The 14,073-nt window shown below is 41.5% G+C and overlaps 1 protein-coding gene across 2 annotated transcripts in view; it reads left to right on the top strand.

Moving 5' to 3' along the window:
- Positions 1-14,073, top strand: part of ITFG1 (integrin alpha FG-GAP repeat containing 1) — a 219,877-nt gene that overhangs the window by 75,794 nt on the left and 130,010 nt on the right. The gene's annotated exons all lie outside the window — the stretch shown is intronic.

Raw genomic sequence — 14,073 nt, 5'->3', positions numbered from 1 at the left:
AAATACATATATTATGTTCCTTTATTCTTTTCTTTTCTTCTATATGTAGAAAAACTGATGAGGTCAGTGAGTATTGTGTATGCGGAAGGATTTGATAATTTGGAAGTGGCTATTTTAGTTCATAATCTCAGACCTGTACCTCCTTGTTGCTGTGCAAGCCTAACCATTTACATCAGTGGACTATTCACATGTTTAAGGTTAAGTACATATAAACTGTTTTCAATATAAACATAGGTAGTTTATTTGGGATGAGATTATATTCCTCAGTATTTCACTTAAAAAATGAAATGGCTCAAAGCAATGTAAGCTTGCAGATGGCAAGTCTTCATAACCCTCTATTTCTTTGGTCAGATTTTCACAAAGTTTTGCTTTCCTTCAGATACCTAAATAAAGTGAAAAGTTTTTTTTTTTTAAGTTCTCCATGTGAGGGGATCCCAGGGGTGCAGGCTGACACTGTGGGACTGCTGTGCCTGCTTAACTCTCCAGCCTCGGCTGTTTCTCTCAGTGCTTTGCTAGTAACAAACAGCAAACCTCTCCTGGTGCTGTGATTGCTCAGCTTAACACAGTGTGGATCCCTGCACCCAGCTAGACTGCATGAATGCTCCCAGAGCCACTCATGAATCATACAGAGAAAAACATCAACCAAATCCCCCAGCTCCCAGCATTGTACCTCAGGAATATACTGTCTTTCACTGCTCAACATTAGCAGTGCAAATTTATTAAGTGGTTCACCCCTTCATCAAGAAAGTGGTCCTATTGAGTACCTGGTTGTGGGTGGGTGCAAACCTGCCCACAGCTAAAAGCCACTCCCCACCCTATGTAGGAGCTACTGAAGCCAGGACTCAACTGAGTTCAGGAGACAAAAAAGGCAAATAACCAGGAACAGATGTGAGGGTAAAAGGGTCAAAACTTAGAGAACCAATAGGGCAGTGTTTCTTAAACTTTTTGAGACCACGGAACACCAAACAATAATATTTTTTTATGTGCAACACCTATAAAAAATTTCTTTAAAAAAAAATTGTCATCAGACCAAAAAAAAAAGACAAAAACAAAGAAGTGACAAAAACAAAGAAGAGGTTGTGGCACACCTGGGAGTTGTTCACGGAAACAACTGTTTAAGAAACACTGCAATGGGGTATGCAGGAGTGTTGGAAGGCAGAGGTGTACGCTCTAGAACAGTGATGGGCCACCTCGGCTAGTCAGTGAGCCACATGAGTGATCCTCCTTCATCTCAGCATGTCGCAAGATGGTCATAACCAAGAAAATCTTCTGGGGTAGAGTAATTTTGCTAACTGCACTTATGTAGCTGGAATTTGCACGATGTCGCTGAATGTCGCTATAAGTAATAACCAAATAGAAATAATACAAACATTCACATTGCTCTTCGTTATCGCTTTTTTAAAAGCGCTGCTGTATTTAGCATGTAATTGTTTTCTTAAGAAATAATTTATTCAAAAGACATTCTCTACTTAAGTGTCCATAAATTGAGAAACTAGAAGGATGTATGAGAAACTAGGAGGAAACTGTAAAATAATATCAATGATTTCTATAAAGATTAATGAAACATCAACATTCTTGATGTTTTTAATTAGCATTTGTTTCAGAAAGCTGTAGAACAAAGGGAAAAAATTGTATATACATCCTTTTTCACTTTTAGAAACAAATTAATTCAGATTTTTCCTTTTGCTAATAATCTATTTGCAAATGCATGGATTTTTGTGTGTATATTTTAACAGCCCAAAGGAAATTGTTAAAATTAATTTTATTTTTGTTAATCAAAATTTTCCTTGAAGACACTATTCTGACATTTCACCTAATTTAACTTTCTTTAGGTCTCACATTACAAGATTTAAGTGTAATCATATATAATCATATAATTATTATTGTTATTATTTTATTTTCGAATACACTGAGAGGTATTTCAGCTAGTTATCCGTTTGATACCAGTTTTCACATTCAACAACCATAGATTTAACAAGTTTTTATTTTAACACCTTGTTGTTTTTTGACTTTATACTAAAATGTTATTTATTCTCTGTCATAACCTTAAATACTACAGTGCCAATGCTATCAATTTTAAATCAGTGATTCAGGTAATGTATATAAAATAGGATACATTCATGAGTTATTCTCTGGAACTAGATAATTTCTTTAGATATGATTTGCCCCATCACAGTAACTAGCAGTTTTATGGGCCCGATTCTGCAAACACGACTGCACAGTAATGGATTTACTTGTGATAGTTAGCTTTACCCTCATTATTGAGTATTCACAAGATCGAGCCCTTATTTAAATGTTGTGACATGGTTGATCTACTTTGTGGGTCAGTAATTTTTGTTTTAAATTTAGTAATGTTCATGAGGGAGTAAGAAGAAAGCCAATACTAGCACCAAACTATTTCTCTCTTATGCTGATACTTTAAAATATCCTCCATATTTTAGCACAATTTCATTTGACCTTTAAAGAGCACCTCTCCTGGGTGACTGAACTTTGCTGATCTGTGAGGTAGCTGCTGAATACAAGATTTATATATAGTATAACCAAGTAAAATAGAGTTAAATTATAGTTCCAGGTTATATTAAGAAATTTTATGTAATTTATTGTGCAAAAATCATTTAAAAAATTCAAGTTTTAATATAAATTTAGGCCATCTACAAACATTTGGATATTGCATGTAATTTGAAAGAAAGAACAGAACCTCAAAATATTCCAAAAAATTTTTATCCATTCTTTCCCCATTTTGTATTGCCGTGATGGATATGGCAGATGGTTTTGATTAGTGGCCTGAATATTAATAGGCAGAAAAGATGTCAGATTTCTTTTGAAAGATGTAAATCCAGAGGAACAATCTGAAATAGGATTTCTTTTCACCATGTGCTATAGTTAACAGAAGTGACTTACTATGGCCAAAGGATGCATCATAATTGTAGAAACATTGTCATAGTTGACAGACATTTAAGTTAACTTGGATCCCAGGATATCTGGTATCTTCAATATTCTTAAATATTCCTGATTTTGTGAGCATATGTTTTAGGAATTATAATAAGTATGTTCATCTAACTTCTTGAGTGAACAATCAAAATTTAGATGTTGGATGTTAAACCACAGTATAAGTGCAAAATTTGGTTCTAATTACTATTAAAAAAACCTGATGATTTTCATATTCTCTTTGTTGTAGTGAGAAATTGGGGCTACTGTAAGTGAAAAGTATCTTCAGAGGAGGTTGGGGGATAGCTTCAGCTTCTGATAATTTGAACCATGATTATGAAGTAATGCTGTAAAAAAAAAATTAGAAAAAGTTATTGTAGATACACAATAGTTCTTTTTCAAAGTAAAATAGTCTGTAGTTTCATTTTTTTCCTCTTATTGAAATTGATATTATAGTATTATGGTGGTAAGAATGTTTAGAATTTAAGTTGTGTAAATTGAAGGAATTTTTCAAATACCTGTATTAAAATTCAAGAATATCAAGAATGTCTAATCTGTTAGTTCAGTTTGGATGGGATAAAGTTGCATAATTCAAATAAAAACAAATGGTAGGTTTGGGTGATTTTTTTTTTAAGGGAGTGGCATTCGAATAAAATTTCTAAAACATGTGCAAGTTCTGTGAACTATAGAAAAAGTAGAGCTTTAACCTAGAGTAAATTTTTAGAAGCAGTGAAACTTAAAAATATAAGAAAGATAAAGGGTATATGTTTGTGAAGCCCTGATCTTGAGTGTCAGTTGCTTTCCTTATTTAATATGGGGTTGAAATCTGAGAAGCATTCCCTTGTGCATCCTAGCATTTTGGATCTCTTATAAATATGGTGGAGTAGTATATGCTGCCCTAATCAAAGCTGAGAATTTACAGTAGTCCTTTTTGTTATCTCTCTTATCAAATAACAAAGATGGCAACTTGTTACCACTGCCACTTTTAATTTGCTGTACTGAAATGGAAATATTTTTGTAACATTCATTTATTATTTGATTTATTTATGGTTTCTGATATACAAATACTTCTTAATTTGTTATATAAAAAGTTTCACACTTAGCAAAATTCTCTTGCTACTGTACATTAGAAATGAAAATCAGTAATACAAATTGCTTTATTTCATAATACAGTATTATCCATAAAACAGAATGAAGCTACATCTATCAGATTTGTGAAATATACTAGTCTGTGTGATGGTAAAATTCACAAGAAAAAAATATAATTAGATTTTATCCCAATTATAAATTAAGACTAACTACATCTTAAGTGTAAAAATGAGCGGGGAAAAAAACTTTCTGCATCCAAAGCTCTGTTGTATTTTCAAACAAACAAACAAACAAAGGACATTCAAATAAGTAAGTGTACAGCTTTTCTGCATAAGAACAGCCATACTGGGCCAGACCAAAAGTATCCTGTCTTCCAGCAGCAGCCAATGCCAGATGTGCCAGCGGGAGTGAACAGAACAGGTAATGATCAAGTGATCCCTTCTCCTGTCACCCATTTCCAGCCTATTACAAACAGGTTGGGGACAGCATTGCTGCCCATCCTGGCTAATAGCCATTAATGGACCTATCCTCCATGAATTTATCTAGCTTTTTTTTAACCCTGTTAAAGCCCTGGTCTTCACTACATCCTCTGGCAAGAAATTCTACAAGTTGACTGTGCACTGAATGAAGAAATACTTCCTTTTTTTGGTTTTTAACCTGCTACCTTTTAATTTCATTTGGTGACTTCCTCATTTTTGTATTATGGGAACAAGTAAACAACTTTTCCTTAATCACTCTCTCGATAGCAGTCATGATTTTATAGCCCTCTATCATATCCTCCCTTGGGTTCCTCTTTTCTAATCTGAAAAGTCCCAGTATTTTAATCTCTCTTCATATGGCACCCATTCCAGACTTCCAGTCATTTGTTGCCCTTTTCTGAACCTTTTTCAAAACCATATCTTTTTTGAGATGAGGCAACCACATCTGTACATAGTATTCAAGATGTGAGCATAACATGAGTTATACAAAGGCAATAAAATATTCTGTGTTGTACTCGTTATCTCTTTTTTAATGATTCCTAGCATTGTTTGCTTTTTTGACTGCTGCTGCTGCACATTAAATGGTAATAGCTAAATTAGTCCCCATCATATTGTATGAATAGTTGGGATTATTTTGCATTTATCAACATTAATATCTGTTTGCCATTTTGTTGCCCAGTCACCTAGTTTTATTAGATCCTTTTGAAGTTCTTCACAGTCTGCTTTGGTCTTAACTCTCTTGAGCAGTTTAGTATCACCTGCAAATTTTTCCACCTCACTGTTTTCCCCTTTCTCCAAATCATTTATAAATGCATGGACCTCATTGGGAGAAAAATGTGTTAGTCTTCCATGCTCTAATTATGCAGAGCTAATTATTCTGCCCTCCTTGCCAGTCATGACTTCGATAATTACTCCAGGCTAATGGTATTGATGGAGCATTTACTGGACAATAAGAGACCAGTGTTGAAATCAATAGTGCAAGGTGTCATAATTTTCCCTTATCTTGATGACTGCCTCATAAAATGTGCGTCTCGGGAGGAGACTCTCCATACATCATCTACTGCAAGAGGCCTATTCTGATCCCTAAGTCTCATTATCAATGACCAAAAGTCTACTTTTCAGACGACACAGTCTCTAGAGCTCATCGGTACTCGCCTCAGTTCTCTCATGGCTTGTGCCTGTCTACCAACTCAGAGATTCCAGGCAATACAAGATCTCATCAGTATAATTACCACAAGTCCTTCAGTATCAGTTCTTACATGCTTACAGCTGATGACTCATTTACACTTTTGCTGCCTCCAGCATCTCATAGACTCATAGACTTTAAGGTCAGAAGGGACCATTATGATCATCTAGTCTGACCCCCTGCACAGTGCAGGCCACAGAATCTCACCCACCCCTCTTAGAATAATCCTCTCACCTATATCTCAGATATTGAAGCCTTCAAATACTTTGAAGGCCCCCACATGCAGAGTCTCCTCCAGCTGTGATCTGTGCCCAATGCTACAGAGGAAGGCGAAAAACCTCCAGGGCCTCTGCCAATCTACCCTGGAGGAAAATTCCTTCCTGACCCCAAATATGGCAGTCAGCTAAACCCTGAGCATGTGGGCAAGACTCACCAGCCAGACATCCAGAAAGTTCCCTATAGCAACTCCTATCATCCCTCCATTGACCTATTTCCAACTGATAATGAATGGTCAATTAGTTACCAAGATCATGTTATCTCATCAAACCATCCCCTTATCATAGAACTGGAAGAGACCCCAGAAGGTCATCAAGTCCGGCCCCCTGCTCTAGGCAGGACCAATCCCAGCTGCTCCCCCTGCTGGTCTGTCAGTGCCACCCCTGCTGAGGCGGGCTCTTGGCCCCCTCCGCCCAGCTCCCAGCCATCACTGGCGCTGGCTGGTTACACGTCACCTCCGCTGCCTCTGTTTACATTCCCTCAAAACATTGAGTTCACAAGTACGTCTCCCATACCCGGATGTCATATCCTCTCTCAAGGGGTGACTACCCCAGTCTGTCTGTTAGCAGGGGTACCTTTCCAGCATGATCAGCTGTTGGCACAGATCCCAACTGACAAGTCCATGATAGGTTGGGGAGCACATTTAGAAGGCTTTTTTATTCAGTGTCGGTGGTCTGATCATGAAACAACTTTATACATAAACCTCATGGAGCTTGGGGCAGTTTCCAAGGCTTGCAAGCACTTTGGAGTGCATATCGCCAATCGCCCAGTCAGAATACTGACAGAAAATATAATGACCATGTATTCTATCAATCATCAAGGCGGTGCCTGATGCTGTTCATTGTGCATGAAAGCTGTCTGTCTTTAGTTTTGGTGTATTGCCAACAACAGTGCTTCTTACCTGCAAAGAATCAACAACACGGTGGCACACATTTCGCCATAGACCATGCGTGGGATCACCAAGTTCTCAGACCCATATTTTGAAAATGGGAATTTCCTCAAATTGACCTCTTTGCCTCTTGTAACAGTGCCATATGTCCAGATTATTGTTCCAGAGTGGGTTTGGGATGCAGTTCCCTAGGTAATGCTTTCCTGATTCCTTGGAAAGGTCACCTCTACTACGCCTTCCCTCTGATCCCACTCATTCCCAGAGTCCGTGAGAAGATCAGGAGGGACTGCACTCAAATAATTCTGATAGCCCCCATCTGGCCTGGGCAGACATGGTTTCCCAGTCTCTTTGAATGTCTCTTTGACCCCCTCCCCCTTTGGCACCTCCAATGCCATCCACATCTACTGTTGCAGGACAGGCAGACCCTCCTGCATCCTCATCCTCCTACATTTAACAGCTTAGCTCCTCACTAGTTTCAGGAGACTGAAACACTCTGCTCTGACAGAGTGAAATGAGTCTTCTTGCATAGTAGGCACCACTACCATGTCCCAGCTGGCTACTGCTATGGAAAACTGATTTGCAGCACCAGGAAGACCTGACACCTACAGTGGAGCACCCATAGGGACGCACATCTCAAAGAACTTTCACCCATCTTATTATTTAGACTTCTACTGTTTGTGTATAAGCACTTAAAATTTGTCACTATTTAGCAATCTGCCATTTCCTGATGTAATTGAATGACACTCTTTTTCATTTGACTGTTTCTCATCTGATCTTACCCATATTTGATCATCTTTCATCCTCTCCTCCTTCCTAGAACATAGAGAATCTCTAACAATAGATGCTACTCTAAGATATGTCTCAGTCTGATCCATGTGCTCTTCCATATCTGTCAGCTTTTCCCCATCCCTTGGTTTAAAACTGCTCCACGCCCTTTTTAATTTAAAGTGCCAGCCATCTGGTTCCATTTTGGTTTAGATAGAGCTCATCCTACCTGTATAGGCTCCACCTTTTCCAAAAATTTCCCCAGTTCCTAATAAATCTAAACCCCTCCTCCCTACACCATTGTCTTATCTTTGCATTGAGACTTTGCAGTTCTGCCTATCTACCTAGCCTTGCGCGTGTAACTGGAGGCATTTCAGATAATGCTACCATTGAGATCCTGAATTTGAATCTCTTTCCTAGAAGCCTAAATTTGGCCTCCAAGACCTCTCTCCTACGCTTCCATATATTATTGGTACCTACATGTACAGCTACCAGCTCCTCCCCAACCCTACACGTAACTCCATCTAGATTTCTTGAGAGATCCACAACCTTGCACTAAACAGGCAAGTCACCATAAGTTCTCCCAGTGATTGCAAACCAAGTTCTGTTTGTTTCTAATGATTGAATTCCCCATTAGTAAACCTACCTTTTCCTAATAACTGCAGTTCCCTTCCTCAGAGAGGTATCCTCAGTGCAAGAGGCTACCACAACGTCATCTGGAAGGAGGATAACAACTGTGTGATCATTTTCCTCTTCTCCAGTTGAATATTCTCCTTCCCTGACCCTTTCACTGCCCTAAATAGCACCGGGGCTGGACGATTCATGGCTAAAGCCCAGAGAGCAGGCTATCCCAGAACAAGTTCATCAGATTTTCTTAGATACCCTTGATGGAGTGCTTTCTACTATCTCTTGAAGTAGAAGTGGTTCTCTGATTGGAAATCTCATCATGGAGTTTTGCCCATGCTTGAACATTTATTGCACCTAAAACAGCAGAGGTAGCAGTCTTCTCTAGCAAGATGAAAAGTAACAGAGAAGAAGCTGTGTTAGTCTGATCTTGGTAAAACAAAAAAACAGTCATGTAGCACTTCAAAGACTAACAAGATGGTTTATTAGGTGATGAGCTTTCGTGGGCCAGACCCACTTCTTCAGATAATATGATTTGAAGAAGTGGGTCTGCCCCATGAAAGCTCATCACCTAATAAACCATCTTGTTAGTCTTTGAAGTGCTACATGACTGTTTTTTTGTTCTCTAGCAAGGTTCATCTTGCAACAGTATCAGCTTTCCACCCTCAGTTGGATAACCAGTCCATTTTTTTTCAATAATTTGATTCCTCAAAGGTCTAGCAAGGTTATACTTAAGTGAGAGAGCTTCTGTATGACCGGGACCTAACCTTAGTCTTATCAAAGCTGTGTGACCAACATTTGAACTTTTCATGATGTGCTTATTATGGGTCTCCTTCTCTTACTTGTCGTCATTTTAGCCGAAAGATGTCTTGAAACTTTGTGCTGTTACATAAGAGTATCCATACATAGTCTTGTTTAAGATGTATTTGCATCCTCACCCCAAATTTCTCCAGAAAGATGTTTGAGCTTTTCTGCCAGTCAGGCAATCTATCTACCTGTCTTCTACCAAAAGTCTCATTCAGATTGGAATGAGCAACGTCTTCACATATTAGACATTAATCTTAGGTTTCTGCACAGAACAAACAATTGCAAAGGTCTACTCACGTGTTCATAGCTGTAACTGACAGGATGAAGGGTCTACCAGTCTCTTCTAAGACAATTATATCCTCAATTATTTCATGTGTTCACACTTGTTAGGTTCAGGCAGGTATTTTGCTCCATCTGACTTGACTGCTAGAGATGTCAACATGTAGTTGACTCTATGATTAACCGATAAGCCTGGACATACCCTGTATCAGAAGCAACAAGGGGGGAAGCAGGAGTCCATTCTGGAGGGAGCCAGCTTAAAAGCTGGTTCCACCAGCACCGGCTCCACGGTGCTGCCTCTACTCCCCATCCTCTATGCTGCTGCCCGAGCTCCCTGCAGCCAGAGGCTACTCAGCCTTCCACAGAGCGGCCTCTGTCTACAGCAAGCATGGGCCCATCACGGACAAAGGCTGGTCCCTGGCATTAGCCGTTGTCTGTGGGGGGGTCCAAACTCCCCGCAAACCAAGACTAGCCTCTGTCCATAGGGAGTTTAGACCTCCCATGGACAGGGACTACTGCCACAACAGCCTCTGTCCGCAGCCACCAGGGCCACCACAGACAGAGGCTGCTTCATAAGAACGGCCGTACTGGGTCAGACCAAAGGTCTTTCTAGCCCAGTATCCTGTCTACCGACAGTGGCCAGCACCAGGTGCCCCAGAAAGGGTGGACCAAAGACAATGATCAAGCAATTTGTCTCCTGCCATCTCTCTCCAGCCTCTGACAAACAGAGGCCAAGGACACCATTTTATCCCCTGGCTAATAGCCTTTTATGGACCTAACCTCCATGAAATTATCTAGCTTCTCTTTAAACTCTATTATAGTCAACTCTTCATGGCAGCCTCCCCTCTCTCCTACCCCACCACCTCCCGCAGCAGCTTTAACCCCCTGTAGACAGGAACTGCTGTTTCAGAGGCAGCAGTGCAGGGGTGGCAGGCAGCCAATCTGTGTGGGGAGCTGTTTTTTGAACAGCCTGATACAGAGGGATGGTGGGGGCTCCTCAGGAGTGGGACCAGAGCATACTGGCTGCTGGCCCTGCCCCTGGGGTCTATAGAATAGTCAAGAAACCAATAAGAATTCATGTGGTCACTCAACTGTTCAGTTACCTGGTATCTAACATCTCTACTGACTGCTCATTCCACAAGGTTGCATTCATCCTCCTTGGCATTCTTAGCACAGATCTCTATTCAGGACACTTATAAAACAGCAACTTGGTCATTTTTGCACATGTTCTCCTTCTACTATAACATTACTTGGTATTCTATATATATATAAAATAAACGTTTCCTGTTGGATGACAGTGTGTCACTCTGTGTCCCACCTGCCTCCTCCCTCCCTCCCCTTTCTCCCACCACCCTGCCTGGTGAGGCCTCGGAGCATCCCTGCCACCCCCCTGGCAGCCGAGGGGAGAGGGTGGGGCCCAGCGAGGCCTCTGAACAGTCCCCCCCCCCCCCCCCTCCAGCAGCTGGAGAGAGAGCACAGGGCCTGGTGAAGCCTCAGAGCAGACCTCCTTCCCCTGGTTTCCAGGGAGAGAGCCAGGCACAACCTCGCCCTTGTTGGCAGCTTCGGAGAAGGGGAACTTTGGGGCCTGGGTGGCCTTAGGGTCAGATCCTGGGGGAGGGAAGAGCCAGGGCTGGGACTGCTTTGGACCCACCCACCCCCCCCCCCCTGTGCTGGCAGGGAGTGGGAGGAAGAGCCTTGACCCAGCCCCTCCCGGCAGCCAGGAGAGAGCCAGCCCTGCCTTGGCTCAGCCCAGCTCCACAGCGACCCTAGGAAGAAAGCCGAGCCACCCACAGCCTCAGCCTGTCCCAGCCCCCTAGTGGCCAGAGAAAGAGAGCTGAGCCAGCCTCAGCCTGACCTAACTCCCCAGTGCCAGAAGAAGGGAACTGGGCCAACCCTAGCCCCAACCTTTCTCCTGGTGGCTGGGGGTGGGGTCAGTGGCTGGGGCGTGAGAGCCGGGGCAGGCCAGAGCTGTTACGCCTCAGCATGGCCCTTCTGGCAGCCAGGGGAGAAAGCCGGGGCTGCATGCCCCTCAGAGAAAGGGGTTGGCGAGTGTAGTGAGCAGGAGGTGTTGCTCTCTAGTAGAATAAATTCCAATTCGTCCATCTATTCAGTTACTTGGCAGTCACCTAGAATGAATAAAATTGTGTAATCACTATCAGAAGAAAAAAAGTTACTAACCTTCCAGCTGTTGTTTTTTGAGACGTTGCACATGTGCACTCAATGTCCTGTGCTCCTTCCCCTCTACATCAGAGTTTTCCAGAAAGATGGAACTGAGGGGAGAGTGGGGTCAGCTCAATTCGTTTGCTATAGGTGTGGGTTATCCGAGGGTGCTAGAGCTGCCCCAATGAGTACCATTGAGGGAAAACTTTCTGGCGACTGTGGTTGGGGTGCACACATACCTAGACTGGAATTAACATGTGCAATTCATCTCAAAGGTCCAAAGAACAACAGATACAGAAGGTTAATAAGTTTTTTTGATTTCCTGTCTCCAAATATGTATGGACATAGACATAATTTCTGTACATTACCCCTTCCATGCGCATGAATTCTAAATGCATATATGTAGATATCCTTAACTATTACAAAAGAGAAACATCTTTAAAAGGACTTTTGTTGAGTTATTACACAGGCAGTTCTAGAATAAGTTCCCCATGCTTAAATTGAGCTATTGATGCAAAGGATAAGTAAAAACTATAGAAGTGGCTGTTAAGGATGTTAAAATGTGGTTAATTAACTAGTCAATAGAATTTCAATAGGCACTTCCACATTCCTCCTTCCACATACTCCTCCATTTCAAAGGAGAAATGCAGAACTCTGCAGTGAGTTCCGCTGGCTCTGGGCTGCACAAGGGTGCCTGCTTTGAAATGCACAAGAGTCCCCAGTGCCCTACACTGCATGCCGCTAGGAGCCCGGGGTCAGTTGTGGACTCCCCAGCTGGAGAGCCCAGGGTCAGTTGTGGACTCCCCGGATCATCTGGGGAGTCCCAGGTTCTGGGGAAATGCCACGGGGAGCCCGGGATCAGTTGTGGACTCTCCAGCTGATCCCAGGCTCCATGGCTGCCCCTTTGAAAGGCACACAGGTGGCATTTTAAAGGGGAGGCCTGCACAGCTGATCTGCAGATCAGCTGTGCAGCGACTGCCCCTTTGAAAAGCCGCCTGGGGGTTTCAAAGTGGCAGCACCACTGTGCAACGCTGCCACTTTGAAGTATCCCCCCCTCCCCTTTGCTTCCTCGGCAGCAAAGGGGGAGGATATGGACTAGTCAACTAGTCAAAATACTATCCAATAAGCAAATGCATTTGCTTATCAGATAGTCGACTACATCCTTAGTGGCTATTGAGAGCAGAGACCATTCTGTTTAATGCAAAATTTGTACCATGCATCATTAATATAACTAACCATCATAGATATTCACATTTAGCCTTAATAACAACTATGCCCATATACTGTTCTAGCAATATTTCTGAGGTCAAATTCCTCCGATAATAAGGGTTATCAATGTTGTGCATGCAAAAGAGGCATGCAAATGCATAATCAGAAATATACTAGACCTCAGGAAAAATAAAGAAAAATAAAAATCCAAAATACTTTGGCACATAAAGTTTCTATAAATGGCATCTGTAGTGATTAAGCTCAGAAGAGCTGTGCACTAGAGAATTCTACTCTTCTTTGGAGCACTTTGTCAGCCAAATAAGAAAGAGCTCTTCATTATTTTTTTTCTTCTCTCCCCTTGTCACTATGGTAATTACAATTCAGTGGTTGCTATAGCAAAAATGATTAATCCTTCAGTTGTTACTCTCATGTTATCAGAGGCTTTCATGAGATATCTATGATTCATTCTAAAGGAAGTAAGGGTATTAGATATTCTTTTATATTTGATTGTTAAACATGGTTTTGGGATTACAGTTACTTGTAGGAGAAAACATCGAAGAATGATTTTGGAGAAAATAAAAAAATTGGCATGGATATTCAAAGTTAATTATACTTAAATGTAAACAAATCATAAAGTATGGAAATGCATGTTTGAGATTCTCTAAATAAATTTAACTCTGTCCTTAACCCAACATGTCTGTTACATTTTGCATGAGAGGTAAATGATAAGCCTATACAGTGAAAAATCTAAATTTTATTATCCTTGTTTTGTATGCCTAAGGTAGGGTTTCCAAACTTTATCTTGTGCCTCCCCTTATTTTTGCACGTGGTCCCCCCATGAAGTCCAGAGTGGGGCTTCAGCTTCAGGAACAGGGTATGTAGATATTGATAAGGAGATTGAGGCCAGGGCCTCACCTGAGGCCTGGGGCTGTGGCCTGCAGCTCAGCGTGGCCCATGTGCAGCGCAGGGCAAGCTGCCAGGATTCCTCCTGGCACTGGGCCAATAATCAGGATCAAAGCTGGGTGACATTTCCTCCCTGCCCTCTGTGGAGGTTGATCCAGGCCCCACCTCATGTTGTTCTTTGCCCCTAAAAAGAGGCACACCACATGGATTGAGGACTGCTGGCCCAAAGAATCGTATTATGGAGTTGTGGCTTCAGTTTTGTATTTACATCTCTATATAGTAGGTTTTAAAAGGTTTCTAATCACACACATGGTATTGATATGTGTAAGATACATTTTTATTACAACTGTGCTCTTTTACCACATATATGTCCCTTTATACAATTGCACCAAGTAAAATGCTGTGACTAGGAGGTATTCTGTGACTAGGAGGTATCTGTTTCCCTGTTGCCAGCTGAAACACTTTTATGTTTGAAACCT

This window comes from Pelodiscus sinensis, chromosome 12, assembly GCF_049634645.1.
Source record: "Pelodiscus sinensis isolate JC-2024 chromosome 12, ASM4963464v1, whole genome shotgun sequence".
NCBI lineage: Eukaryota > Metazoa > Chordata > Testudines > Trionychidae > Pelodiscus > Pelodiscus sinensis.
Note: the sequence above shows the minus strand (reverse complement) of the source record. Positions and strands in the feature narration are given on the sequence as shown.